At 35.2% G+C, this 25373-nt stretch overlaps 1 pseudogene; it reads right to left on the bottom strand.

The window, feature by feature from the left end:
- Nucleotides 1–2794: 2794 nt before the first annotated feature.
- On the bottom strand, nt 2795–3353 carry LOC149253704 (heat shock 22 kDa protein, mitochondrial-like; annotated as a pseudogene).
- Nucleotides 3354–25373: the final 22020 nt, after the last annotated feature.

Here is a 25373-nt window from a genome sequence, read left to right as displayed (position 1 = left end):
AATTTTTTTTTAATTTTTTTAAATTATTGAAATAGATTAATAAAAGTAAAATAATATTTTTTAATTAATAATTGAAAAAGACAAAAAAAAATATCGCTAATTGGTAGGTTATCAAAAACTGATTGAGGTCGGGGTCTTACATCCCTTCAACCCCTTTAATCCTACATGTTTCAAACTTGCACATTTCACTTCCAGATGCAGATTTTTGGGAGCATCTAACATGCATATCCAATGTTGAATAAACTAACCCTATGAAAGTATATTAAGACGTGTTTTTAACGATATATAAGCGTAACACATTAGTATTTCTTGATATAAGTCCAAAACTTCGGGAAGCGAGAAGAGATAAGTGCTCGCAAGTGTATGTCGTATTCCCTGAAGTTTTACCGGTTCAAAACTGTTTCTTATTAAAAATGTTGTTAAGCTCCATTAAGTTTTTCTCAACTGCTACCTACAATTACAGAAGTGAACTGCAGTGATTTCCTTAATTTATGGAAACCAACTGTAGTAATTTCCTTAAATTACAGAAATCAACTGCAATTAATTAATTTCTTGTTGGGAGCTTTTCAAGTGGTCCATTACTCCATCTGGAGTTCTCTACCATTATCTGTGGAACACCTGACACATAGCCAACAAAAGCTTGATCGAAGCTTGGCTATATATTTATCTGTTTGGTCCCCAAGCTTGCATCTCAATCCCCTTTAGTTTTTACACCATCAAGTTGAGACAGTAGAGCTTGGAAGTGCCTTCCAGATTATATGTGTTCTTTTATTTTTTTGATTGAGTGAGGTTGTTATGTCTCCACCACGTACAGTTCCTAGATTTTAGAATTCCTTTCTCTTCTTTTCGTGCTGCCATGAGCTTATGAATTACAAGTTAATTTCAGGATCCCGCTGTTATTTGTTGCGTTCCAATACGCTATTGTTTGATGTGTTGAGGAGTGTGCCTACACATTGGAAGTGTGGAGCATTACTTCGCATGTTGAAAATTGACTTTCAAATTGCAATTCGATTTGCGAGAGTCCAATAGACCAGACTAGCGATTGTGAAAGAGACATAACTGTGCAAGTTTTGGTTCCCCGTAAGAACGTATGAAGGTCAACGTTTGTGGAGAAAACATCAAGCAAACATAAGAGCTGGACTGAGTTGCTGCGTGTGGGTTTTGTGGGAAATAACAGAAGAGACTCCCCTCAAATTTTAGCAGAAAGTTTGTTTTCTGAAGTGTATTTAGCATCAATGGCTGGAGGTAAGTATTCTTGGGCATCCAATTTTTATGATTCTTTACAATAAGTAATTTTAATGCCGCATATAAAGAATCGATGTTCATAGCTATCATTTGGTATTAGAGGATTACATTGATATGCATAACCATTCATTCGAGGTAGCAGCTTCATTTTTATTAATGCTCTGTCGATGAAAAGGAGGACTTCAGTTTTTATTGTCAATTCTTATAAAACATGTAGATGCTGCTTCTTTATAATGAATAATTATTATGTAGTAAAGAATCATTGTTAAATGGCTTACATTTTGGTATCATAGCATGAATTTATCTCTGCCTTGATGTGTATAAATTTATAACTATGCTTTATTTAATTTGCGTAAAGCAGTGCTTTAATTTTAATTTTAATCTTATTTATCTTGTGAGGAATTATTACCGTCATTTACCGTAATGCTGACATTTATGGCATTTTTTTTTTTACGAGAAACAGTTATATGGAGTTTGTTTAAAATGTCATTTTAAGTTACTCCTTTCACGAAACATTATTTTTACTCTGGTTAAGATTTGTTTATAATTTTATAAGTAAATTTTTAAGTGTTTCTTTAGTGCGGTAATTGTTTCTGCTTTTCATATTTTTAAATTGCTTCATATTAAACTGTGTATACGCCATTTCACTTAGCATGAAATGTGAAGTACTATGTATAGTTTTGTTTATGCAATTTATGTAAGAAACAATGTGTAGTGATCCATATAATTTTAATTAATTGTTGGACACCTAATCCTAAATGGGTTAGTGTGGAAGCTGAATAGACTAAGTAGTCCAAGAGACCTTGGGATGTGAAACCCAACGGTCACAACAATGTACTATAAATGTATATCAGTTGTTAATAAAAATTGTACTGCATGTTTTATCTTTCATATTCTCTCTTGCTATCCATGTGTGTTTAACATGGTATCAGAGCTGCAGGCGAATTTCTGCCCTGCCCAAATTTGAGCCACTTGTTGTGGCCTCTCTGTGCATGTCAGTTCTGTATTTCTGCAGATAGAATTGTCATTATTGTGTGCATGCCTTTTTCATGCTGCAAACTGTCTAGCTGACACGCACCTGCACTCCTACCTATTCTGCCCATGCTGTGCATTTTTGTAGCCTGACACATCTGCCCTCTGCGTGATAATCAGAGTCTGCCCTCTGCGTGATAATGGGTAACGCTTGGTATTCCCATCGAATACCTGCTCCTACAGTGTTGTCAGCGGTCCATTAGCGTTCCTTCTCTCTGACTTCTGTCGCTCAGATACACCAAAATTCTCCTTGCCACCCTAACGTATCTGACAGCTCTGCCTGATTCTCTCTGTGTCAAATCAATACCCATTTTTGCATTGAGCGCACTTCAAAGCTGTAGCAGAAGAATTGAACGGACGTAGTTATGAGTTTATCTTGGCCTGGATTATATGAACGTTGGTATTAATGCTCCCTCGGCCCTCACAATCCACTGTCACAGTCCCATTGCTCTTGTTTCTCCTCCAGGGAAAGCATTAGCTCGTATTGTCATTCCAGCAAAGAATGCCCCATGTTGTGTCACTGAAACTGCTTCCTCATTTCTAAGCTCTTCTTTTCTGTAAACTTGGGGACAATGACCTTAAGCACGCCATTCTTCATTTGCGCTTTGATTTGATCCAGCTTGTACACTTTTGGGGGAAGTTCGATTTGGCTACTGTATTTCTGTTTACTGCCGTCCAATTCTGCCTCTGAGAGGGATTCCCCTTTTATCACCAGGGCATTTTCCTCAGCATGTCCACCCGCAGATACAGAGCTTCTTTACCTTCAACAGCTTCCCACGGCTTTCTCGACCCGCCTCTGATCACATCCTCTGTCCAAGCTCCTCAGAAAGAAAAAAGAATCCTCAAGAATATTAGGCCAACTCCCGCGGCGGATTTCCGGAGCCTGACGCCCTTCTCTGTCAACTTGAATCGACGAATCGTCCTCAGGCCTGTATTTCACTGCCTCCGTTGACAAGCCCCGGCACATTACAAAGGCAGTGGAAATCCCCTGGATGGGCCGAAGGCAACATGCATTTCTTGACGGCTGGAACTATCGATTTCAAGTCATTACTCTTTGCAGAAGCTACAGTAGCCATTTTGTCTTAGCCAAGCAGAAATAAAACCCTTCGAAATTTTCGCTGGAACGAACACGAATCTGACGACAACCTGCTCACTGATATTCGCAATGTGTTGAATGTGTTTTGAAGACCGTAAACTGTTCTTTGAAACTTTTGGCTGAATGGAATAATATATGATTCGTTGCCTTCAACAAAAACAACAAATATCATATCATGTGCTATGACCATTGCGCTTACAGGATCCCCGTGCGCAGGATAGCTGAAAGGTCGTAAATGGTAATCCCAATTACTATTTGGTATCTTACCTGTCAACTCTCGAATTTTTAGGCGGCTGAAATAATTCATAGTTTAGCGGTGAGAATTCCATGTTGTAGTGGCACATATTTTGAAGAATGATGCGTACAATTGTTTACATCCTTCATTAAATGTCAAATCTTATTATAAAAAGGTGGTGGTATATATATATAATTTTGTTTTGTGGATACGCTCCTGTGTCCATACTATCAAGATTTCCATCTGACAGTGAGGCTGAGTGAGGCTGCTCCTGTTCTAGATTTCGTTGAGTCGTCATCAGCTGGACACCCAGAAAATGGCCGACCACTACAGTGCAAACTGACATTGTAATTGTACCGCTGGTTTTGGTATCACACAGTAAAAGGTTGAGGGTTCGAACCCTGAAAGAGGAAAGTATACGCCTGATTCCAGTGATTGCAATTGAATTATGATATCGACTAATGAAATGTAAAGATGCATCTCGCATTTGCACGCTGTTGGTATACACCCACATTGCTCTTGATTGATTATCTTTAACGCTGCTCCATACATACATTTACGGTGATCAGTTTTTGAGTATTACGTTGAATTGGCGTTGAAAATGTTGAATGCAGTCAAAGGGAGTTGCTAGATAACATTTTATGTTTGGATGAAAACATAAGCATGTTAATTCTTGTACAGTTGTAATTGCTTATTTATATATTAGCAAATGTTAAGCGCTATATATACCTCAGTTCAGTACGCTGTACAATTTTGTAGTCTCAGGTATTGACATTTGCTGTCCAGTTGAATTTGCTGACCAGTCATATCAGAATTATATTTTCTCCCATTAAGAGTAAAATTTTGCAGCAAAAGTTTTTGTTACAGCGTGCATCCAATGTATTAGCAGTTCACTTCAGTCTCCGCATGATGTCTCCTTCAAGTAGTTCATTTCCTTCAAATACTCGAAATATGAAGCCATTAAATTAAGGAGGAAGGGAATTATTTCAAAGGGCACAAGATTGTTTTATATCAACCCTGCTGCAAGTGTCTACATATTTCTTTCTAGAGAATTCAAGTGCTTAAATTTGTTGTCATTATTCTGCGCTTTTCTTGGCACTTTTGAACTGGAGAAAATGGGGAAAGCTTATGAAGTATTAGAGTTTTTGAAAATTCTGATACAGTCTACTACTAATGACACAGTAAAAATCAACAAATCCTCTCTGGCTGACATTAGAAATTGTCTGCAAAATGCACAAGAGAAGATAGAATTTTTGCAGCTCGAAACTCAGCTACAACAAGAAGAATTAAAACGAAGGAGTCATTCTGAACCTGTTTCTGTTCAGAACAATGAAGCAGACTCCCATAAACAGCAAGTCAATAATGTTACTGTTCATTCAAATAAAGCATCAGTTATACATGCAGATGCAGAAACTCAGTCTGCACTTCCCAAGCCCATCATCAGACCTTGGGAACAGCTTGTCCACAACAAGCACAAAACTGGTCTTGGATATGACAAGGACGTGTCCTTTCATATTCCAGACTATGCCAAGCCCATTCAGTTTCAGAGTGCTGGATTTATTCATGACAGTTCACCTGCTCCTCATGACAGTTCAGCTTTAGTTGTTCCAGACTCTGCCCCTCTTCCACAACAACAACAACAGATCGTGAAATGCCAACACTGTGACCGACTTGGCCATCTGAAAGATCACTGTTTTGATCTTCATCCATGTAAGCACTGTCATAAAACCAGTCATTCTTCAAACAGATGCTTCAAAAACAAACGTCCTGCAAGAAGAAAGATTCATCTTGGATGGATCGCTTCTTGGCAATGGGCATCAACAGCCAAGAAGATATTCCAAACACATGTCAGAACTTGTTCCAGAGTATTGAACAGTCTTGCAGTTGAGTTTTCTCCATCATCTCACCTTGTATTTGACAGGGGGAAATGATGGTCATCTACAAGCTTCAAAGTCACATCGAGCGAGCCTGAGCCACAACCTGCCACACCAGTTTCAGATTTGTAGCCAGAGACAAATATGCCCCTAAACATGCCTTCAGTTGGCAATCTGGGACACTTCCTCTAATAGAAGACTTCAGCTTCTTGCCAGTTTTGGAAGAATTCCAGGAACAAAATTGAGAACACTTCCTCTAGCAGAAGACTCCAGCTTCTTGCCAGTTTTGGAAGAATTCCAGGAATTGCATTAAGCATTCCAGAGTTGTTGGTAATCCTTAAACCATCACAGGTTGAGACTTCCCTTTTCAGGTTGAAGTTTTACCTTTTATGCGGGGTGAGACCTCCCTTTTATGGTTGAAGGTTTCCCTCTTTAAAACAATAGGATCACTTCCTCTAGCAGAAAACTTCAGTTTCTTGCCAGTTTTGGAAGAGTTCCGGGAACTGCACTAAGCATTCCAGTGTTGGTGGTCATCCTTAAACCACCACCCTTTTTACCAACATTTCATAGAGCACATTCAGCCTAGTGCTGCCATGCATATTTGCACATTTTGTATTACAGCTCTCTTCTTGGACTCATACATAACCCTTCGGATTAAGGGGGGGAATGTTGGACACCTAATCCTAAATGGGTTAGTGTGGAAGCTGAATAGACTAAGTAGTCCAAGAGACCTTGGGATGTGAAACCCAATGGTCACAACAATGTACTATAAATGTATATCAGTTGTTAATAAAAATAGTACTGCATGTTTTATCTTTCATATTCTCTCTTGCTATCAATGTGAGTTTAACATGAATTAAAGAATAGCCACATCATCTCTAATTAAATAAAATTATATATTATGATTGGTTAGATCACATAAAGATTATTTAGACATTAAATTGTAATTAATTAGACTAAATATAATAAATTTTATCCCACAAGAATTTTTATTATATTTATGTAATTAATTAGGATAAAATTTCATAACTTACCCACAGGAGTTATGAATTAATAGTTTTATCATAAAGTTCAAAACTATGAATAATTGAATAATTGAATCTATTTGAATTGAAAATTTAGCCCACGGGCAATTTTTATGTCATTAGATTCAATTTTGAGCATGATTTACATTGGTAAAACATGAAATTTTATTTAAGCCTCAATTTTAACATAAGCATGTGATTTTTTAATTTTGATGTAGTTGTACAACCTGCAAATTTCTCTGAAATTCGTTGTGATATCCCTGAACTTAAGGGAGATAACTATAAGGTCTGGAAGGAAAGGATTCTCCTTCATTTGGGGTGGATGGACATAGACTATGCTATTAGGAAAGATGAACCATTGGCACTCACTAATACCAGCACTACAGCGGACATCACGCTTTATGAACGATGGGAGTGATCCAATCACCTAAGCATGATGTTCATTAAGACCAAAATTTCAGCTGGTATTCGTGGTTCCGTTGATCAGCATGAAAAGGTCCGAGACTTGCTAAAGGCCATTAATGATCAATTCGTCACTTCAGACAAGGCACTAGCAAGCACCCTAATCATGAAGTTCTCATCCCTAATGCTCACCAGTGTGAAAGGTGTGCGCGAACACATCATGTAGATGAGGGACATTGTGGCTCAATTAAAGAAACTCGAGGTTGAAATATCGGAGTCCTTCCTGGTGCACTACATCCTGAATACCCTTCCACACCAATACGGACCTTTCAAAATCTCATACAACACACATAAGGATAAATGGTGAGTAAATGAACTCATGACCATGTGTGTTCAAGAGGAAGAGAGACTGGTGATGGAACTGGGAGAAACTGCAATGCTGGCAACGCGTGGAAAGGGAAAATCTCAAGGCAATCGGAAAGGAAAAGGTAAAGTACCTCCCCAAGCCGATATCAAGAAGGATTCCAAGTGTTTCTTCTGTAAAAAGAAGGGACACATGAAGAAGGAATGCGCCAAATTTCAAAAATGGTTTGCGGACAAAGGTAATGCAATCTCATTTGTTTGTTATGAATCTAATATGGTTAATGTTAATATTAACACATGGTGGATTGATACTGGATCAACAATTCACATTTCGAATTCCTTGCAGGGTTTGCAAAACCTAAGGAAGCCAGTGGGAAGTGAGAAAAGCATCTTATTAGGAAACAAAATGGGCTCGCATGTGGAAGCTATAGGAACACATTATTTAACTTTAAGTAGTGGTTTTGTTTTAGAATTAGAAAAGACCTTTTATGTTCCAAGTTTTTCTAGAAACTTGATTTCGGTTTCAAGGCTTGTACCTTTTGGATATTCCTTTAACTTTTCATAAAATTCCTTCAGTCTGTTTTATAAATCTGATTATGTTGGGAATGGTATTTTGTCTAATGGTCTTTATTGCATTAATTTACAAAACAATGTCACTTATGATTCAATGCATGTTCACACTGGCACTAAAAGATGTGTTATTAATGAAGATTCCTCTAAATTATGGCACCAGAGACTAGGTCATATCTCCATAGAAAGAATTAAAAGATTGGTAAATGAAGGGGTACTTAATACTCTGGATTTTACTGATTTTGAGACTTGTGTGGACTGCATAAAGGGAAAGCAGACCAACAAGTCAAAGAAAGGTGCCAATAGGAGTTTAGACATATTAGAGATCATACATACTGATATATGTAGTCTAGACATGGACTCACATGGTCAGAGACACTTCATCTCCTTTATAGATGATTACTCACGATATATGTATCTCTACATGCTTCATAAAAAGAGCGAAGCATTAGATGCCTTTAAGATCTTTAAGGCTGAAGTAGAGAAACAATGCGGCAAGCAAATTAAGATCATGAGATCAGATAGAGGTGGAGAATATTATGGTAGATACACAGAAGATGGACAAGCACCTGGGCCATTTGCAAAATTTCTTCAAGGGCATGGGATTGTTGCCCAATACACCATGCGTAGTTCACCCAACCAGAATGGTGTAGTAGAAAGAAGAAACCAAACATTATTGGACATGGTGCAGAGTATGCTTAGCAGCTCCAATCTTCCTAAATCCTTGTGGACTGAAGCACTTAAGACGACGGTGTATATATTAAACCGAGTTCCAACCAAGGCTGTTCCTAAAATGCCATTTGAATTATGGAAAGATTGGAAACCTAGTTTGCGACATATGCACGTTTGGGGATGCCCGTCTGAAGTGAGAATTTATAATCCACAAGAGAAGAAGCTGGACCCAAGGACCATTAGTAGGTATTTCATTGGATATGCTGAAAGGTCTAAAGGTTACAGATTTTATTGTCCATATCACAGCACTAGGATTGTGGAATCAAGAAATGCAAAGTTTCTTGAAAAGGACTTGATCAGTGGGAGCGATCAAACCAGGAACATAGTTTCTGAGAAGGATCATTCAGAGTTTCAACCTTCCACCTCAAGTGATAGATTGGTTATTGTTCATAGCACCCCTCAAGTACAAACTCATGTTGAACAACCAATTTTTGAAGTTCCACAAGCTGCTGACGACAATCCAGTAGATCAGGTATTTCAACAGTTGCCAAGAACTTTTGAACAACAAGTTGAACCACATAATTCTCAGGAAGATGATGGTAAAACATTAAGAAGATCTACTAGACTAAAGAGATCAGCAATTACTGATGATTATGTTGTGTAACTGCAAGAATCTAACTACAACATTGGAGCCGAAAATGATCCGGAGTCCTTTTCACAAGCCATGAGTTGCAAAGAATCAGAATTATGGTACAATGCCATGAAGGAAGAGATGAATTCCATAAAGAGTAACGAAGTCTGGGATCTTGTTGAGTTTCCTAATGGTGCAAAATCCATTGGATGTAAATGGGTCTTTAAGACAAAGAAAGACTCATTGGGCAACATTGAGAGATACAAGGCAAGACTTGTTGCTAAGGGATTCACTCAGAAATAAGGAATCGACTACACGGAGACATTTTCTCCTATATCTAAGAAGATTCCTTGCGCGTTATTATGGCATTAGTAGCCCATTTTGACTTGGAGTTGCAACAAATGGATGTGAAAACAACATTTCTTAATGGAGATCTAGAGGAGGAGGTTTACATGAAACAACATGAAGGATTCGCCTCTAGTGATGGTGAGAAATTGGTTTGCAAGCTCAAGAAGTCATTATATGGTTTAAAACAAGCATCCCGCCAATGGTATTTGAAATTCCATAATGTAATTTCTTCTTTTTGTTTTGTAGAAAACATTATGGATGAATGTATATACCTGAAAGTTAGTGGGAGTAAAATTTGTTTTCGTGTTTTATATGTGGATGACATTTTGCTAGCAACCAATGATAAGGGTTTACTACATGAGGTAAAACAATTCCTCTCTAAAATTTTTGATATGAAGGATATGGGTGAGGCATCTTATGTCATTGGCATTAAGATCCATAGAGATAGATTTCAAGGCATCTTGGGTCTATCATAGGAAACCTATATTAATAAAATTTTAGAGAGATTTCGGATGAAGGATTGTTCACCAAGTGTAGCTCCCATTGTGAAGAGTGATAGGTTCAATTTGAACCAATGCCTAAAGAATGACTTTGAAAGGGAACAAATGAAGAACATTCCATATGCTTCTACTGTCGGAAGCCTAATGTATGCTCAAGTTTGCACAAGACCTGACATTGCATTTGTTGTGGGAATGTTGGGATGATATCAGAGTGATCAAGGTTTAGACCACTGGAGAGCTGCAAAGAAAGTAATGAGGTACGTTCAAGGAACCAAAGACTACATGCTTATGTATAGACGGATGACCAACTTGGAAGCAATTGGCTACTCAGATTCTAACTTTGCTGGATGTGTTGATTCACGCAAATCAACATCAGGTTACATTTTTATGATGGTCGGTGGAGCTGTATCATGGAGGAGTGCCAAGCAGACCTTGATTGCCACTTCCACTATGGAAGCGGAGTTCGTCTCCTATTTTGAGGCTACTTTACATGGTGTATGGCTTAAGAGTTTCATTTCTGGACATAGAATTATGGATTCTATCTCTAAGCCATTGAGAATATATTGCGACAATTTAGCTGATGTTTTTATGGCTAAAAACAACAAAAGTGGGAGTCAAAATAAACACATCGACATTAAGTATTTAGCTATAAGGGAACGTGTTAAAGAAAAGAAAGTGGTAATTGAGCACGTCAGCACTAAGTTGATGATCGCTGATCCTTTGACTAAGGGCATGCCACCGTTTAAATTCAAGGATCATGTAATGAATATGGGACTTGGTTCCATTATGTAGTTTCCCATTGTATGGACAATGTTATTTTAATGAAATTCTTAATTATTGTGATGTTTTTCTCATATTTATGTGCACTTTAATTTGATTTGAGAAAACTCATTTGTGTAGGACCAATAATAAACATAAGGTTTATTCATTAAGAAATTGTTGTCACATAAATTATAATAAGAATAAATACATAGTAATACATGGAAGATAATACTCGTCATTAGAGGACTTATCGCCATGATTCATGTATCTATTATTTAATACAGATTATCAATGGGTTTAAAGATGAGACATTAAGTTTGGAAGTATGGAACAAGTGGGAGAATGTTAAGCTCCATTAAGTTTTTCTCAATTGCTGCCTACAATTACGGAAGTGAACTGTAGTGATTTCCTTAATTTCTGGAAACCAACCGCAGTAATTTCCTTAAATTACGGAAATCAACTGCAATTAATTAATTTCTTGTTGGGAGCTTCTCAAGTGGTCCATTACTCCATCTGGAGTTCTCTACCATGATCTGTGGAACACCTGACACATAGCCAACAGAAGCTTGATGGAAGCTTGGCTATATATTTATCTGTTTGGTCCCCAAGCTTACATCTCAATCCCCTTTAGTTTTTACACCAACAAGTTGAGAGAGTAGAGCTTGGAAGTGCCTTCCATATTATATGTGTTCTTTTATTTTTCTGATTGAATGAGGTTGTTATGTCTCCACCACATACAGTTCCCAGATTTTAGAATTCCTTTCTCTCGTTTTCGTGCTGGCATGAGCTTATGAATTACAAGTTAATTTTAGGATCCCGCTGTTATTTGTTGCGTTCCAATACGCTATTGTTTGATGCGTTGAGTAGTGTGCCTACGCAGTGGAAGCATGGAGCATTACTTCGCATGTTGAAAATTGCCTTTCAAATTGCAATTCGATTTGCAAGAGGCTAATAGACCAGATTGGCGATTGTGAAAGAGGCATAACTGTGCAGGTTTTGGTTCCTCGTAAGAACGTATGAAGGTCAACGTTTGTGGAGAAAACAGCAAGCAAACATAAGAGCTGGACTGAGTTGCTGTGTGTGGGTTTTGTGGAAAATAACAGAAGAGACTCCCCTCAAAGCTTAGCAGAAAGTTTGTTTTTTGAAGTGTATTTAGCATCAATGGCTGGAGGTAAGTATTCTTGGGCATCCAGTTTTTATGATTCTTTACAATAAGTAATTTTAATGCCGCATATAAATAATCATTGTTCATAGCTATCATTTGGTATTAGAGGATTACATTGATATGCATAACCATTTATTCGAGGTAGCAGCTTCATTTTTATTAATGCTTTGTCGATGAAAAGGAGGATTTCAGTTTTTATTGTCAATTCTTATCAAACATGTAGATGCTGCTTCTTTATGATGAATAATTATTCTGCAGTAAAGAATCATTGTTAAATGGCTTATAAATGTCACTGGTTGAATACAAGCATTTTATCGGAAATATCTCCATCGCGATGGGGCGTGTAATATTTTTTTTTAGAAAGCCTTGCTATATCCCGAAGCTTCCACAACAGAACGGAGCTGCTAAAATCTCCGGGTTCATGTGATTGGAAAGCATCAATACACAGCGCAATAACTTTCATGACTAGATGAAAAGGGGCACGAATCCCATGTCCTCACATAAACGATGAGCTTGACTTCCTTGAACGCGACTAGCCCTACAAGCCAACATGTAGCTTGAAGGCCCAACTCCAGACTTTGAACATTTCACTTCCAAAATTGTATGCATCTTAAATCGATAGGGGCCAATGCAAGCTAACTTTTGCTGGGAGAATCCTTAATAATGGAAAGAAGCAACATGTGATTTCCCCTTCAATCAATTAGATGACAAGAAGCATAATAATAATGGAGAGTTGCAGATCGAAGCATGGGATTGGAAAAATAGATGGCATGGTTGTCTAATCAGATTGCAATTATTAAGCTGATTAATTCATTTTCATGTAAATTTATTATTGTATTATGTATCCCATGTTGCTAGCATACGTCTACTCACAATTAAATTGTCTATATATTGACATGTTACAATCATTTACCCCAGAGTTTAAATGTTATTCACTTGGAATTCCTTGGGCACAGTCACTTGCCTTAGTTGCAGACAACCTCTTTACATAATGAGTCATAAAAAGTGAAAAAACGAGTCATAAAAAGTGAAAAAACCAAAACAGTTAAGAAAGCATGCTAGCATTAAATTATCTCATAATTTATGAGAAATCTTCCTATTTAGAATATAAATAACTGAAATTTGAAGAATATATGATAAATTATAATAGGCTTTCCTTACTACATATTGTGAAAACTGAGCTACTCAAAATGCAGTTACTTCCCCTTCTGTTAATTAAGTGATAGAAAACATAATAATAATAGAGAGATGGTAGATCGACAAATACACATACACAGACCGACCTTTGACTTCAAAAGGGGCATAGCCTTATACAACTAGTAGAGACAGGTGCAGATTTACATTCTTCTATTCCCTTGGGCTCAATTATTCCCTTAGTGAGAATTTAATGAGGGAATCATAGAAATTTAATGTTCCTCATGAGACTATATGGATGAGCAGGAAATATGTTTCGTATATAAGAAGCATCCCCTGTCATAAGTGTTATGAATGTCAACAATGTTTGTGAAGTTGAGGAGGAAACTCGAGGTGATGGCAACAAAGGTTTGGGTTGCAAACTTGAGATTGTTGTAGAGAGCTATACGTTGGTTCGAAGCAATCAAATAGATAATAGTGCAGTCTCAAGGTTAGAGGAGGATCAAATGCAAAACCAGCTGGAAAAGTAAAAGCGATCAAATTTGAAGGTTTATGCCTAAATGGGTGAAAATTGGGCAATACTTTTGGTTGTCTTAGGCCTAGGTGTTATTATTGACACATTCTCTTACCAAAGGAAAAGAGTGTCTGATCTAATGAGAGGTCATCATGAGAGTAAAAGGCTTGAAAGAGTCATCATTTGATAAAATTCATGTAAAGTTAAAGGTGAAAGATGAAAGAAGTAAAGGTTACATCAAATGGGTGGTTTTGTTGCAAATTATAATTTAAACAAAAACATAGTCTATGTAGTTAAATTGTGAATTTAAAATCCATGTCACATAAATTAAGGTCATCCAAAGCTATGAATTGAAATTAGTCTTAAAAGCTTAGAGGAAATTGGAGTTATAGTAAAAGTCAATCTTATAAAGAAGTTATTGATATAAAACAAAAAAAATTATTACCCAGCAATCAAGGTCAAAATGTTTGGAGTCAAGTAAAGTGAACATTAGTTTTGGAAAATTATGAAATTGGTGCATTAATGAAGTTTTCCAAAGCATGTGCCCAACAATTCAATTGCAGCAGAATTTAGTTAGATTTAAATAATCAAGTTGAGTTGGTAAACTTGTAAAATGTAACGCATAATATATATTAGATTGTAAAATATAATGCATAATATATATTAGATTTAATTTTTAAGAAGGTAAACTTGTAAAATGTAATGTATAATATACACCAGATTTGATTTTTAATTTTTTCTTAAATTCCAATATAAAAGTAAAATCTAATTTATCAAAAATAATTATAATTTAACTAATTCAACACAGTTATAATCCTAAAAATTTATAAAACTTCATAATCATGTAAAAAGTTTTTATAAACCAATTACAAAATTTAATGTTCTACAATCCAAAATAAACATTTCTATATTCAACCTTTCTATATTCAATTGCATGGTTGATATAAATATCTTACACAATGTTGACGTTATAAACCAAATTGTAAACATTCAAACTATAAGTAATCAAAATTGTAAGCAAACTGTGAGAAAACCAAATTAAAGCAATCTATCAAAGCAAATTAAAAGAGAATTGAATTTTTGTATATATGTTATTTATATGTCATACTAATGTAACAAAGCATGTTTACATATTAATAATCTCCATAGTAAAATAGAAGTTTTGATTTTGTTATATCTATATATATGTTTAATTTATATATTAATTTTTTAATTAATAATAATATATACAAATAAATTAAAGTTTTGAATTTAGGCTTCTATGATCTATATCAATTTTTATTGGAAAGGTTTTAGGCGATAACCACATCAAAATTTATTGGTTGACCCCCCACAAACCAACACTGTGGTTCATTGCAGAACAAGATGAAGAACCAGGACATCACAACAAGTTAAATAGAGAGATCTATCATTCAACAACTAGAAAGGAACAACTACATTTGACCAAAGAAATGACTCGGCAACGACTACATTTGAGTGGACCAAGAGATAGGAATAATATTAATTAGCTAATTAATAAATAATTAATAGTTTGTTAAATTTATTTTTTATTATTTTTATTCGTAACTAAATAATTCTTATCTTTAACTAATTTTTATGATTTTTTATTTTATTTTTACTATCATCTTTATTATTAATATTAATAAGATAATTAATTACTAACTAGTTAATTAGTTAATGTATTTATTTATTTATTTTTATTTTCAAGGTATATGAAACTAAATTTGAAGCATGTTCTTCTAACATATAAATTTGTTTATAATTAATTAGTTATTTTGATTATTAGAAATATATATTACCATTAACTAAAGGAACCACCAAATAATTGGGAATTAAACATAAGGGTTTATCAATTAATCTACTAATTAGTTAATCTATATGAATATGTTCTATATAAAATTATTTGTTTATTTCAAACAAAAACTAGGTTAAACAAAATTTTTTAGAATTTAAACTAAAAATTATCTTAATGAAAAAAATATTAATAATAATATTAGCAAAGGGAATAAAGGGGAAACAAACAATCAGAAGAAAGAAGAAAAGGGAGTAAAAATCAAAACAAAGAACGGAAACAAGGGGCGGGGGAAAGAGACGGAGGGGTTAGGAGGAAAGTGCAGGGAGGGAAAGAGGGGTAGGAATTAGGAGGAAAGGGCAGAGATCCAACAACTGCTAATCTTCCAGTCGTCATCCCTATTGAGATTCCTCTGCCTTCTTTCAATTTGAATACCCTGCCTAAACTTCTGGTAATGTGATTATCGCCAAAAACCTTCTAAATAAATTAAAGTTATAACTAAATTAATTTTTGAAATTTTTAATTTTTAATAATATAAAATATGTTATGAAATAAAATTAATATTTTTTTTACTATCTTTTTTATTATTTTAAAACTAAAAAGAATATATAAAGACCTGTATTATTATAGGAAAGAATAAATAATTAGTTAGTTAATTAGTTAATGCATTTATTTATTTATTTTTATTTTTAAGCTATATGAAACTAAATTTTAAGCTATTGGAAATTAAACGTAAAGGTTTATCAATTAATCTACTAATTAGTTAATCTATATGAATATATTCTATATAAAATTATTTGTTTATTTCAAAGGAAAAAAAAATAAATAGGTCAAGCCAAATTTTTTAGAATTTAAACTAAAAAATATCTTAATGAAAAAAAATTAATAATAATATTAGCAAAGGGAATAAAGGGGAAACAAGTAATCAAAAGACAAGGGAGTAAAAATCAAAACAAAGAGCGGAAACGGGGGGAGAGGGGGAGGGGTTAGGAGGAAAGGGCATGGAGGGAAAGAGGGGTAGGGGTTAGGAGGAAAGGGCAGGAGTCCAACAACTACTAATCTTCTAGCCGTCATCCCTATTGAGATTCCCAAGAACTACTAATCTTCCAGCCATCATCCCTATTGAGATTCTCAACAACTGCTAATCTTCTAGCCGTCATCCCTATTGAGATTCCTCTACCTTCTTTCAATTTGAATAACCTCCCTAATAGCCAAAAACATTTTAAATAAATTAAAATTATAACTTAATTGATTTTTAAAAATATTAAAATTTTAATAATATAAAATATATTATGAAATAAAATTAATATATATATATATATATATATATGTATATATATTTAAACTAACTCATTTTATATTTCATAAAAACACAAATATATCCAAATTCCATTGGTATCCTTTAAATTTTCTTGGGCCAGAAAAAACTTGGCTTCAATATCGTATCTTATGAATTAAGTAAATTAATGGGTATGAATTCTTATTATTAGTCCCTGCCGGGGACTATATGCGATCGATCGATCGCTGACCGTTGGTTGACCGACGTGATTTTTCATTATATTAACATTATAACCTAAGTCGAACCAAAGTTTTGGGGTGGAAAGGTTTTGGGGTCTTATTGCGGGCTTCGCATCGTTCGAGGTGAATGGCATGCTTCGGCTCAGTGTTTGACATTACTGTGGTACACATGCGAGTCCTTTTCAACGCAGATGGATGTACATTCCCACGACTACATAGGTACATCACTAAGCTGGAGTATGTATGTGCCGCATATTGCCTTTTTAATGGAATGTATTATGGTTTGGAGAAAGGAATAAAGACCTGCAAGTATTTTTCCAGGGCCTTCTGGAGACTTCGTTAACCAATTTCGTCATTTGCACATTTCTTGTTTTTGTTTTTGGGTGGGAGTGTGAGGATTTTTACAGAAGCTGTCTTGTTTCTTCGAAGGTTGAGCGAAGTCTGGCCAGCTTTAGTTGAAAAAACCATTGGTACACCGTTGTAGGGTTTCTTTTTTCTTGTTTTCGGGTCAAACTGTGATTCTTGGTACAGATTGATCGGCAATCTTTTGTGATTTGAACTGTTTTTGCACATGAAGATCTAAATAAATTGGGGTTCATGGGTATTTAGATTGAAGCTGGAGTATGTATGTGCCGCATATTGCCTTTTTAATGGAATGTATTGTGGTTTGGAGAAAGGAATAAAGACCTGCAAGTATTTTTCCAGGGCCTTCTGGAGACTTCGTTAACCAATTTCGTCATTTGCACATTTCTTGTTTTTGTTTTTGGGTGGGAGTGTGAGTATTTTTATAGAAGCTGTCCTGTTTCTTCGAAGGCTGAGCGAAGTCTGGCCAGCTTTAGCTGAAGAAACCATTGGTACACCGTTGTAGGGTTTCTTTTTTCTTTTTTTTGGCTGAAGAAACCATTGGTACACCGTTGTAGGGTTTCTTTTTTCCTCTTTTCGGGTCAAATTGTGATTCTTGGTACAGATTGAGCGGCAATCTTTTGTAATTTGAACTGTTTTTGCACATGAAGATCTAAATAAATTGGGGTTCATGGGTATTTAGATTGAAGCTTGAAATTACTATTAAATGATTTTGCAAATAAAATCCTTATGCTTTCAGTGTTCTAATTATCTCTGGTATTTCTTCTGATACGCAGAGAAGTCCTTTTTGCCTGGAAGAGATCTGGAATGGTATTTTTTCAGCCCAAGGGACAGGAAGTATCCAAACGGGTTGAGAACAAACCCAGCGACGGAAGCTGGTTACTGGAAGGCCACTGGAAGACGCTTGTGTTTCTCATGGTACTCGCACAGGCTGGGTTATGCATGAATATGGTCTAGACGAGAAGGAATTCGAACCCTCGGCTTCGTTGCAGGTACGACGTTATTCTATTAATTGCTTTTTGTCAATTTGTTAGGGACCACCTGCTCCAAAAAAATCTGGAAGTAAAAACATAATAAATTAGTTATATTCGCCGAGCGGAGTCCGCTTGCAATCAAATTGCTTTTAATTTTTGCATTGTGTAGGTTTATGGTCCAGTTACTCTAGGTTTATAGTCCAGTTACTCCGTGATTGTTTTAAAAAATATAGATATTTAAGCCGTATTGGGTTATATATATTTTTTCTCTCATTCAATTATATTGGAATTCAAATCTGGAATCATCGTTGTTTAGATTTTAATAATGATACATTTGTATGTTACGGGTGTCTCTATTAGAAAATAATTACAAATGAAATTAATTACATAATTAATAACTATTAATGATGAAACTCTTTTTTCAAATTTGAAAGTAAAAACTGACAACGAAGGTATATCTTCAATTTTTCATTGAAATAACATTAAAATTCTTTTTATTATAATAAAATTTGAATATTTATTTGTATTAATGTAGGTAGGGTTTTATCTCTAATTTTGCGCGATATACATTGTTGTAAGTTTTTAGTCCCTGTCGGCGACTATATGTGATCGATCGATCGCTGATCGTTCGTTGACCGACTAACATTATAACCTAAGTCGAACCAAAGTTTTGGGGTGGAAAGGTTTTGGGGTCTTATTACGGGCTTCGCATCGTTCGAGGTGAATGCGTCTGTGAGGAATTAAGTGGCTGGTACCAGATGGCATGCTTCAGCTCAATGTTTGACGTTAGTACGATACACCTAGGGACTAGCATGGCACTGTTGTGTCGGCATGTTAGGGTTTATCATTTTAGTGGAATCTGGGAGAGCTTTCTGTTTAACCTCTGCGGAACGAGCTGCCAAAGCTGCGGTTTGCCAAAGCTGCGAGTTTGGCAAACTTCTCTCTGTGGAACGACCTGCGAGTTTCCTGTGCATTTGCTGCAAAAGCCTCTGCGGAACGACCTGCGAGTTTCCTGTGCATTTGCTGCAAAAGCGGATGTTAGGGTTTATCATTTTAGTGGAAGCTGGGAGAGCATTCTGTTTAACCCTTCTCTCTGCGGAATGACCTGTGAGTTTCCTGTGCATTTGCTGCAAAAGCGCGTTATCTGCTTTCAAGTCGAGGTTAGAATCGGTGACTCTGAATATCGAATAGTTTTGGTGGTTAAATGTTCAAATGTAAATTAGGGGAACCATTGCGAATGGCTGTTGTGTTTATTATCGAGGTAACGGAAATTAGTTCTGTTATTGCAGGTTGGACCTGTTTAAGAGTTGTCGAATCGGCTAGGGTTTATCATTTTAGTGGAAGCTGAGACAGCTTTCTGTTTAGCCCTTACACGGAACGAGCTCCGAGTTTCCTCTGCATTTGCTGCAAAAGCGTGTTATCTGCTTTCAAGTCCAGGTAAGAATCGCCATGGATGCTGTCTTCAAAAGCCTGTAATGAGAAATAACTCTTCCTTTGATATGCATGTCGCCGACTGTGAATATCGAATAGTTTTGGTGGTTAAATCCACAAATGTAAATTAGTGGAACCATTGCGAATGGGTGTTGTGTTTATTTGGGTATTTGTTCGCTAAAAATGTTTATTTAGGGTTTTTGGCCAAAGCCATCCTAACTGAAAATGGTAGGCTCAAGGCGTTTAATTTAGTAGCTGGGAGTTTGCTGTTCAAAAGAGTTTTATTTAGGGTTTTTGGCCAAAGCCAAATGAAAAATCGCCGAGCATAAGAATTTCATTTTCCTAAGTGAAAATCGTAGGCTCAGGCCGTTGAATTTTCAAGTGTTTTGTCCGACCATACCCAATTGGGTTTATTCGTAAAATATGTAGGCTTCTGTAGCTAAATATCGATTGGCTTAAACATGTTATGATTCCATAAATAATACCAGTATTTGGATTTAAAGGAACCAGGGTTTAGGGCAAACAACTGAGGCGAAACAACTGAAAAATAATAATAGATATGCGTGTATTCTGTCTTGATTTTATGCTTTTGGTTCGAATTGACTTCTGCTACCAGTGCTTTTTACAATGATATATTACTTATGTTTTAGAATGGAAGTAACAGTTGACAGATGACTCGTATAACGAAATAAGTTTCATCACCTATTCTGGTTTGCACTTTGACCTTTAATAACTGTAGGAGATTTGCATAGTGTATATTATTGCTCACTCAAAGAGTACCATCAATGTTTCCTTCCAAATCGAAGAGTAATTTTTATTTGGCCTCATACCATATATGCAAGAATGAAATTGCTTTCCATAAGTGATTTTTACTGCGCTTTTCAGAAAGCAAAAATATCTGAAATTCCTTCTGTAATGCCGAGCCATACGACATGCGAGTCCTTTTCAACACAGATGGATGTACATTCCACGGCTACATAGGTACATCACTAAGCTGGAGTATGTATGTGCCGCATATTTTTCCAGGGGCTTGTGCGGACTTCGTTAACCAATTTCGTAATTTCCACATTTCTTGTTTTTGGGTGGGAGTGTGAGGATTTTTACACAAGTTGTCCTGTTTCTTCGAAGGCAAAAAGTATCAAAGATCTAGAAGTTTCTACGGTGTTTCCGTGGCTGTTCGAAACTTTAGAACAATTCAGATCGGTGGAAATTTATACGAATTGAGTGAAGTCTGGTCAGCTTTAGCTGAAGAAACCATCGGTACAGGGTTGTAGGGTTTCTTTTTTCTTCTTTTCGGGTGAAACTGTGATTCTTGGTACAGATCGAGCGGCAATCTTTTGTAATTTGAACTATTTTTGCACATGAAGATCTAAATAAATTAGGGTTCATGAGTATTTAGATTGAAGCTTGAAATTAGTGTTAAATGATTTTGCAAATAAAATCCTTATGCTTTCAGTGTTCTAATTATCTTTTTCTCTTAATAGTTCCTCCTGGTATTTCTTCTGCTATTTCAAAATACATATTTGTGCCATAGTCCGAGTAAACCCTGTAGTTGAGAAGGGGTCATTCGGCATAACCATTTTGTACTTTTATCATCCATGACAAAGTGGATGTATTGCGATCATGTTAATTGGGGTCAATGCCACAGACAACTTGAATTGGCATATGTTTCAACTTTCCAGTTTCAGAGCACTTCATATAATTAATTAAGAAATTATTCTCGATTCTAATGATTTGTACTATCTTATGTTGGTAAAGTATATCTTAACTTTAAGGTACAATGTTAGACAAACAGTTGACCACGTTAAAGTTAGATGTCAATTTACACTGGAAGTCTTGTTAATACCAATATTATATTTTTTATTATTAATATTATAAAAAAGTGATTATTCTGTGTTTACATTAATATTAATATTAATATTATTAATTATTATAATCATAACAATAATATTATTTGAGATGATCCCAACAAGTAGAAGTTGGGTAATGCATCCAACTAGCTCCGTATAATGATGTATGAAGACATTTTGTCTATTTAACCCTTAGATTAAAATCTCATGTTAGCTAGTTATAACCAGATTGGTTCTGATATGATGTTCAGCTACCTTATTCTCCTCAGGGAGAAAAAATAATTTTATTATGAAAACAAAATTACATTTACTATATATGTTTCTGCATTTCACAGATATCCTTAAGCATAGGAAGTGATAAAAGTATGGCTGAGAAGATATCTTGCTTCATAAACAGTTTTCAAAAATGTCAATATGACAGCCCTATCATAGTCATTCTAACATATATCACAGCTTTGAAACCAGTTTTGTCTCATAAGAAATTAGCTCCTAGATATGTCCATAAACAGTCCCATAAAAAAATATACATATAGAGATATCCTTAAGCATAGGAAGTGATAAAAGTATGGCTGAGAAGATATCTTGCTTCATAAACAGTTTTCAAAAATGTCAATATGACAGCCCTATCATAGTCATTCTAACATATATCGCAGGTTTGAAACCAGTTTTGTCTCATAAAAAATTAGCTCCTAGATATGTTCATAAACAGTCCCATAAAAAAATATACATATAGATATTCACATTTAAACAGTCCCATGATTATATGAAAAGTGTGTCAAGACATTCCATGAGCTGCCCTTCCACTTTCTTTTGAATGATCCAAGCTCGTGCTTCCAAGTGTAATCTAGCTTTTGATAGTCCATCAATTTCCATGTTCCTCTCTTTGTAGACATGTTGAAAGATAATGTGTTAAATACTCTGTTCAAGCAAGTTGAATCTCCTCAAATATAGGCTGAAATTTATAATTATCCAATGAATTTGTTCCATTCATCCAATTCACCACAATTTGTGAATCATCAAAGATCTGTAATCTTTGGGCATCTTTTTTCAGGTGCCAGAATTGGCAACAGTCTTGGGACAATTTGCTCAAGCAGATTGTTGCTGTGTTTGCCAAAGCTGTCCTTTGAACATATTACATGTTGATCATTTATATGAATCATACCTCCAGCATCACATAATGATGGATCTTCTTGACAAGCCTTATGGAAGTACGCTTATGCACTACTCGTATCTGCTTCTCAATGCCTTGTTTGGGTTCCTTGATCCTTGAATTCTGTTTAGATCCATATAGTATAGCCATACTCTCATACCGAATAGGAGGAAACTTTTTTCCTTGAAATATATTGGAGTTGCAACCTAGCACCAATTGGAGACAATACTTTTTATATTTTGACAGTTGAATTGCTGCACCACTTATGTAAAACTCATAAATAGCCTTAGAGTTATTTTATTTCACAAATGCAATTGACAATGATGTTAACTTTCAGAAATATTCTTAAAGTTATGCTGCATTTCTTCATTTTGTCTTTCCATTGCTTCCTTTTGTTAACTTGCACAAATATTCTTAAAGTTATGCTCCATTTTTTCATTATGTCTTTGCATTGTTTCCATTTCCAATTTCTTTGTTATTTATAAATATGGCTTCTTGCTAGAAATTTGATATTTGTTTAGCAACATAATGCAATAGCCTATTTTTTTAATATATATATATTTTGTTCAAAACAATCATCTTCACTTTTTGCTAACTTCATCAATATTTTTTGCAAAGCTGTACAAGACAATTGCAAAAGGAAACTCTGGTAAGCAATTGCAAATGATGGAAGAAATAATAGATGTTGACAATTACAAATTCAGATTGCAATGCATTTTGCCTGAGAACATTGATATTGTATTAAAAAGAAATGGTCTTTTTAGACTAAATGCATTTTCATATACTGTAGGAGATTGTCTATTTGACTCATTCGAAATGCTTCTACATTTTCGTTATACTTCAAATGAACTGCGAAATGGGTTAATAGACCACTTTCTTTTTTGCTTAAAGAACAATGACGTTGAAGCAATACAGTCATATGAGTATGAACTAGCACCTGACTTCCTATACGAGTTACATGGTGTTAATGATATTGGTACATATCTTCATAAAATGCATTGTTCTACATCTACAAATATAAAGGAGTCTGACCGAGGTTTATGGGGTGATACCTTTTGCATACGTTGGTTAGCTAAATGGCTAGATATATCAATTGCAGTTTGGTCATTGACAAGAAAAACGAGATATTTGCTTTTTAATCAACATGAAAATGCAATTCCATATTGCATTCTCTTTCATGATGTAAATCCTGTTAGTGGTCATTATGAACCATTGGTTTACCAAAAGTTTCCAATTTGCATTTGCAACCAGTCTAATATCTACCTGTCACCTATTTGCAAAGATATTGAAAGCCACTGGATGCATATTGCAAATAATATGCTTTTAAATGAACTAACAATTGCAAAGCAAGTGACATCTAATTGTGGTGACAGTCTCTCTAATGCAATTTGCTATTTAGTAGCAACAGAATTCGATGCAGAGTGTTTGCGACTTTACATTGTGCAATCTTTTTGCAATGCACTTATGCATAAGAATCAAGAGGCATTGCATTGTTTAGAGCAATACCTAGTAGTTGATGTGATACACTATACAATGAATAGCAACTAGCAACAATATTTGATAAATATGGCAATGCCATATGAGAAAGGACAGGTGGAAGGCGGACCATTCTGTCTACAATGGATATCTGTGATATTCAAAGTCAATATCCAAGTATGGTCCTCTGTTGCTAATAACTTTGTCAATTACAGTTCCTCTTATTCGAGATGTAATGATATTGTTAACATCATGTCATTCAGGACAAATACATCACATATTCACTACCACACAATGATACAAAAATATGTTCACAATTCTCAACAACTGCACATGAAGAAAATGACGTTTCTAATCAATTGCATCATAAGAATATACTAGAAAAAGAGCAATGTATATCTCAAGTACATTTTAGCAATAATATTGCATTTGAGATAGCATGTCATTTAGATCAAATGCAACCAACTAAGGATTGTAGGCTGAATTATCACAAGCTAAAGCAATTCATACGTACAAAACGCAAATGCAATGACAAATGCAAAAAACCATTTTCTAATAAGAAGTCAAGAATTACAAGAAAGAAAAATGCAATACAAATTTATATGGAAAAAGTCGAAGACACGCCTAGGAATACATGTGCAGTTTGCAGCAAATTGCATTTTGCAAAAAAAATTAGATTCTTCACTATAGATTTGCAAGAAAAGCATATGAATTTGACGTTGAACAATAGGACCTTTAGCAATGAAAACATATGTGTTTCTTGCAAAAAAGCGCTCAAGAATGGAAAGCTACCACAATTTGCAACACCTGAACAAATAAGATATAACATTCCATTGCCAACTGTAAATATACTTTCAGACCTAGAAGAAAGACTTGTGTCATTGAGAATTGCATTTGCACAAATCAGACAATGGGGACATAGACGATCACAAATTGACTTAACAGGATCAATTATCAATGTACCAGTTCATATGGACATTGTACAAAAAGCATTGCCACAATATCTAAATGATACAATGACAATTGCAGTTGCATTGAAAAGACGATTGCAATACAAAAATGCATACCAAACAGGTAAAGTACGTCCAATTATTGTCATGAAAGCATTGAACGAACTATGTTCTAGAAGTCTTTATAGAGCTAGCAACATTTGTATAAATGAGAATTGGGCCCATGTTTTACAAGAGAATAATGAATACATTGTACAAAATTCAAACAGTGACAATGAAAGTGATACAGATAGTGATGCAA

This window comes from Pinus tabuliformis, chromosome 7 (genome assembly GCF_031772625.1).
Source record: "Pinus tabuliformis cultivar Carrire ecotype Pingquan chromosome 7, CPIR1, whole genome shotgun sequence".
NCBI classification, from domain to species: Eukaryota; Viridiplantae; Streptophyta; class Pinopsida; order Pinales; family Pinaceae; genus Pinus; species Pinus tabuliformis.
The sequence above is the reverse complement of the archived record's forward strand: the minus strand, read 5'-3'. Positions and strand labels throughout refer to the sequence as shown.